The sequence below is a fragment of the Muscardinus avellanarius genome, assembly GCF_963383645.1.
Source record: "Muscardinus avellanarius genome assembly, chromosome: 10".
In the NCBI taxonomy this organism is placed as follows: domain Eukaryota; kingdom Metazoa; phylum Chordata; class Mammalia; order Rodentia; family Gliridae; genus Muscardinus; species Muscardinus avellanarius.
Window position 1 is genome coordinate 817,829 of NC_137796.1, and position 6,633 is coordinate 824,461.

The following is a 6,633-nucleotide window of genomic DNA, read 5'->3' on the forward strand; positions in this document are numbered from 1 at the left end:
GGCCACCCTCCCTCCCCAAGCTGAAGGAGCTGGGGTGCACAAGGCTGCCCTCCCTCCCTCCTGGTGCTGAGGGGCTGGGGTGCATGGGGCCCTCATCCTCCTGTTCATTCAGAGCCATGCAGCCTGTCAAGGAGGGTGGGGGCAGGGTGGGGAGAAGTGGGGTGCTGCAGGCTGGGCCCGTGGCCTGGTGTTGGCGCTCTGTGGGGCTGGGGCCTCGCTGTGCAGGAGCTGGTGGTGGCCAGGTGGACACGGGCTCTGTCCGAAGCTGCTGTGGACGCTGGCAGTCCCTGGCTCTGGGTGCTGGATGTGTGGCCCTCGCGGCGGCTGCAGGAGCACCTGCTTCTGCCCCCCACCTGGGGAGACCAGTGTGCACCCAGGCTGGGAGGAGGGTGGGCCCCGTCTGCAGAGGCCTCCGGCAGCAGGCCCTCCAGGGCCAGGGGCTGGCACCGCTTCAGTGCCAGCAGCAGGAGCCCGGGCCCTGGGTGGCCCCCACTTCTGTGCTCTGGGCACACACGGGCACTGTCTTCAGTCAACACCAAGTGGACGCGGGCAGACCTGCAAGCAAAGCCTCCCTGAAGCCAACAAATCCCATTAGTGGCTGTTTGGATTAGCTCAGCCGCATAACGAAATCAATTATCTGCCACGTCTTGCCCTCCAGCCTCCCCCGTGGGAGGACCTTGTGAGGACAGGACCCGCCGCATCCTTCTCGGGCCTCAGAGCCCAGGGCCAAGGCTCTGTGCACTTGGGGAGCACGGGGCAACGGGCTTCCAGTCCCTGGCGTCTTCTCCAGTGAACCCGGCCAGTGAAAGCCCAGAAAGGGGCCCGAATCCCAAGGCGACGGAGCCATCTGCAGACAGCACATGTCTCCCGCGGGGTCCAGGATTCCAAGCTGAGCAGAACTGCTGGCCAGGTGCCGGCTCCAGCGGCCTTCCTGGGCAGGAAGGTCCTCCACACCATGCCCGGCCTGCCCTGACCTCGGTGACTGCCTGGCCAGGCTGTCCTGAGACGCTGGGCTCCAGCTGAGAGCCAGGCTCAGGAGCAGTGGCTGCGGCCAGCCCCTCTGCTGAGCGCTGGGGGCCATGCGGCCTGTCTCCTCCGGGTGGTCACACAGGCTAGCGCTAGCTCAGAGTGAGGACAAAGACCTCAGACCGGCGCTGCTTGGCCCGTGGGGGAAGCACCACGCCTTGTTCATGGAGAGGGGCCTGGAGCCCTGAGATGGCTAGTTAACCCCTGACTTGAAAACAAAGTCTATTCGTGGGTTTTGTTTTGCGCAGTACTGGGGATGGAACCTCCGAGCTACACCCCCAGCCCTATTTTTTAGTCTCTTTATTTTTGAAACAGGGTCTGAGTTGAAAAGGACCTTGCTAAGTAGTTGAGGCTGTCCACAAACTGCAATCCTCCAGTCTCAGCCTCCCAAATGTGTGCGCCACCACGCCCAGCTTTGAAGTGGTTTTTTTTTTTTTTTTTTTTTTTGTGGTACTAGGGATGGAACCCAGGAACATTCTACTTACAAGCGACATCCCCAGCCCTATCTTTTTAATTCTTTATTTTGAAACAGGGTCTCACTGAGTTGCAAAGGCCCACACTAAGTAGTTGAGGCTGTCCACAAACCGCGATCCTCCTGTCTCAGCCTCCCAAATGCTGGGATTACAAGTGTGCGTCACACGCCCGGCTTGAAGTGTTTGTTTTTGTGACAAAAATAAAAGTAAACAAAACTAAACGGACCTTCTAGAAAACATGGAGGTGCACAGGCGTGTCCAGGGACAGAGGCCGGCACTGCCACGGCTGTGGGAGCTTCGCAGGCTGGGCCAGCCAGCACAAGCTTCCTGGTGTGCGCATCACTGAGAGCCAGATGCCATGGCGCGCGTCACCCCGGCACTTGGGAGGCCGAGACGGGAGGATCGTGGTATGTGGCCAGTCTCAGCAACTTTAGCTGCGAGGCTCTCAGCAACCTAGTGAGATGCTGCTTCAAAATAAAATAGAGCTGGGTGTGGTGGCGCAAGCTTGTAATCCCCATGCTTGGGAGGCGGACACAGGAGGATCGCGCAGGTTTGAAGCCAGCCATGCTGGCTTAAGAGACCCTGTTTCCAAATAAAAAAATATAAAATAGGTCTTGGAGTGTAGCCCAGAGGTAGAAGGGTTTTCAGGAACCCCAGTACCACCACCACCACACACACACACACACACACACACACACACACACACACACAATAATAAAATAAAATAGCACTGGGGGTGTAGCTCAGAGGTAGAATGCCCCTGGATTCTGTCCCCACCCCCACAAGAGTACTCTCTAAAAAAAGAGGAATCCTTTTTTTTTTGCAGTACTGGGGATAGAAATGGGGGCATTCTACCTCCAAGCGACACCTCAGTCCTATTTTTTATTCATGGTCTCACTGAGTTGCAGAGGACCTCACTAATTAGGTAGTCGAGGCTGTCCCAAACGTGATCCTCCTGTGTCAGCCTCCCAAATGCTGGGATTATAAGTGTGTGCCACCACACCCAGCTAGGAATTTAATTTATTATTTCCAAATAAGCAAAGAGAAGAAATGTAGAGAATGCTATTAATAAACTAAAGGAAAGGCGGCCCGAGAGCCCTGCGCTGGTGGGTTACGCAGCCGAGGCTGTGGAAGTCTGTCTCCAGCCAGTGCAGGCGTGACGAGTGGGTCTGTCTTGGTCTCACAGACAGCCAGTCACATGGCTGCACACCTGACAGAGGCCGCCGGGAGGCAGAGGTGGAAGGGTGTGCAGGACCAGATGCCAACCCGGCGTAGGGGGACGTGATGTCCAAGGAAGCCTGTGAAGAGGAATGGAGAGGCCAGATACAGAACACCAAAATATACAACCGTCAGCTAGGCGGGGTGGTACACGCCTGTAATCCCAGTACTTGGGAGGCTGAGACAGGAGGATCACAGGTTTGAGGGCAGCCTAAGCAAGTAGTAAGACTCCCATCAAACTAGCAAGACTCTGTTTAAAAATAAATAAATAAATAAATGATAGAGCTGGGCATAGTGGCAACATGCTTGTAATCCCAGTACTTGGGAGGCTGAGACAGGAGGATCACTGGTTCAAAGCCAGCCTCAGCATTTAGTGAGGTTCCCAGCAACCCAGTGAGATCCTGTTTCCAAATAAATACAATCGGGCTGGGGGTGTGGCTTGGAGGTAGAAAGCACCCCCCCCCCAGCACCACAAAAGAAAACAAAACAAAAACAAAACAAAAACAAGAGTCCTGCTCCCAGAGTCAGGGTGGGCAGCCCGCCTGCAGCCGTGCAGGCTGCTCGGTGGCGTGCCGGCGCTCCCCCCAGTGCTGCCTCCGTGTGCCCTGGGCTCAGCACGGCCGCTGGTGGACTGGGCGGGTGCCCCAGGACCCTGCCGAGGTGGAGCAAGCACGCCCACCTGACTTAAGCTCACAGGCCAGGAGGCCCGCCCCGCCCCGCCCAGAGGACTGCCAGGACTCCAGTCCTCAGAGCCGGGCTGCTCGCACCCTCAGGGTAAAGGTATCCATTTGGTTCCGGCTGTGCGGCTGCGCGGGACCTCACAGGCCGGCCAGCTCTCCAGGTGGCCGCCGTCTCCGTGGCTCTCAGCCATCACTCCTGCTGTTACTGTTACTGGGGCTTGTGTGTGTGGGAGCCAGGCCTGGGGGCGCACGCTTGTAACCCCAGTACTCAGGAGGCTAAGACAGGAGGACCGCAGGTTCCTGGCCAGCCTCAGCTACTTAACGAGGCACTCCAAAACTTAGTAAGAACTTACCTCAAAATAAAAAATAAAAGCCGGGCATGGTGGTGCACGCTTGTAATCCCAGTACTTTGGAGGCTGAGACAGGAGGATCGCGGTTCGCAGGCAGCCTCAGCTACTGGGGAAAAAAATTTGTGGTACTTGGAGGAACCCAGGGGCTTTCTACCTGAGCTACACCCCAGCCCCTTCCCTTTTTTTTTTTTTTTTTTTGCAGTACTGGGGATGGAACCCAGGGGCACTCTACCTCCGAGCAACAGCCCCAGTCCTATTTTTTTATTCTTTATTTTGAAACAGGGTCTCACTGAGTTGCAAAGGGTCTCACTAAGTATCTGAGGCTGGCTTTGAACCTTGATCTTTTCTCAGCCTCCCAAAAGCTGGGATTACAAGCGTGTGTCACCATGGCTGGCACCTCCTAGCCCTTTTTATTTTGAAACAGTCTCATTAGGTTGTAGCCCAGGGGACACGGGTGAAAGGGACACCCACCCTGTCCAGAGCAGACGCGCAGCCTTCGGGAGGCCCCAGAATCGACAAGGACTCCCACTTGATTGGCAACCAGAGACTCGGGGACAAGGAACTCTCAGACTTCTGGGCCGCTATGGCAGGGGTCTGCCACCTGGGCTTTGGGGGATGCGTAGGAGTGCAGTTAGTTGAGGGGAGGCTGTAAGCACGTGCTGCAGAGAGCCAGCAACAGGAGGCCCGAGGCTGCTGAGCAGGGACAGACCCTTGAAATTAGGTCTTTTTTTTTTTTGCAGGTCTGGAGATGGAACCCAGAGGCATTTGACCTCCAAGCTATACCCCCTAGAGGCATTTGACCTCCAAGCTATACCCCCTGCCCTATTTTTTCTTTATTTTGAAACAATCTAAGTTGCGGAGGGCCTCACTAAGTAGCTGAGGCTGTCCTCAAACCATGATCCTCTGGTCTCAGCCTCCCGAATGCTGGGATTACAAGCGTGTGACACCACGCCCGGCTTTAGGTCTTTTTGTTGTTGTTGCTGTGGTACTGGGGATTGAACCCAGAAGCATTCTACGTCTGAGCTACACAGCCAGCCTGTTTTACTTTGAAACAGGTCTCACTAAGTTGCTGAGGCTGGCCTTGAAACCACAATCCTCCTGTCTCAGACTCTCAAGTACTTGATTGCAGGCCTGGGCCTCCACGCCTGGCTGTCACTGGGAACTAAACCCTGGGGCACTCTCTCCCCAAAGTCATACCCTAGGCCCCTTTTATTTTGAAATAGGTCTCACTTAGTGTTGCCAAGGCTGGGGCAATGAGGGGGACCCAGGAAGAAGACAGGGTCAACCTGCAGCTGCCTCGGGGTGGGTGGACCCCAGGCTGAGAGCAGCTGAGAAAGAGGGGCCAGTGGGTACACAGTGCGCGAGACACACCCGCGTGCAGGTTCTGTTGGCCGTCCTGTGTGGCCATCCTGTGGCATCCGCAGTGCCTGGGCCACACGCCACGTCCGGATTGTCACAGCCCAGGATGCCCAGCATGCAGCTCTCCAGGCCTGTCTTCTCAAGCTGAGTGGCTGCACCTCTGAGTTAGCCGTCCCCTTGGAGGGTATGTGTGGCTGGCCCCCTTTCCCTGCGCAACCCCCGGTGTGGAATCTCATCCACGGCCCAGTCCAGGAGGGGGATGGAGAGGGCTGGGCCGGCTGTCTGGTCCCAGAAAGATCTGACCTGAGCACTGGCCATTCCCAGCTCTGGGTGTGGGCGAGCCTCTGGCCACGAGGAGCTGCACGTCCCCATGCAAAGGCAGGGCCAGGCCTTGGGCCTGCACGCGGGGAGCAGCAGTATCTAGGAGCTGCTGCTGGGCATTGGGGAGGCCAGGAGCTGCCCCACACGCCCTCCTGAGACTCGTGGGCCTGATCCTGTTCCAGGGCCCTTGGGCTGTGGACTCATTCCCCACTGGAGAGCCACGGAGTGGCCAGTGTGCTGCTGTGGGACGGGCAGCCATCTCAGCTCGGGACGTCAGAGCCAGCCTGCGTCTGCCCTGCTCCTGCCTCCGCGGAGCTCAGTGGGCACGGCTGGCATGGCCCGGCGTTTGCACGCATGCAGGCTTTCTGGGAGCCGCATGGCACTGTCGTTGACTTAGCAAATGGGCCTGCGTCCCCAGAGACCAGATGCTGCACACGCACGGGTGACAATCCTTCAGCGACCGACCGCCATCCTCGGTAAGGGAAAGGTACCATCCCTGTTTGCACGGGTTGATGCGTGCTATGGCGTAAGGCACTTAGGGGTGTTTTGAGAAACCAGAGCTGCAGGCTTAGACAGGAGTGTGAGTCCAGTGGTAAGGTACTCATCTGTGCCCTTGTATTTGATTTTTTTTCAGTAGAAAGTACTCCCTTGGCTACTAACCAGGCCCAGCCGGCTCAGAGTGATGTTCTCTAGAAGGGAGCAGCTCCTGGAGGGGCGGCAGGCCGCAGGAACGAGGCCCCAGAGCCTACAGGGCTGGCGGCCACTGTTGGTGACCACCCGTGGGCCTGGCGGGCCCGATGCTGTAGCCCGCTGGGATTTCTGCACACATCACATCGCCCACACTCACCCTGTGGGCCGGGCGCTGTGATGGGGACTGGGGTAAGTGGAGAGTGGGCGAGGATGACAGAGAAGAGGCCAGCACTGGCGTCCAGCAGAGCTGGGCTGGGCCGCCTGGGGATGGCCTCGTGCCGTCAGGGAGTCTATACGAAACACATGGTAGAAACAAGCACCAGAGGGGCGGCACCACCTCGCCTGCCGGAGATGACGTCCCAGAGATGCGGAGAGGCTTCCGCGGAGGCCGGCTGGGGCACGGGGCCCTGCATGGCTGGGCGGCACACACTGCAGGAACGCCACACAACGCAGCTCCTTGCCTGATGTGGGCTCTTTAGTGACACCTCCGGGGCCCTCCTGGGACCTGCCCTGGAA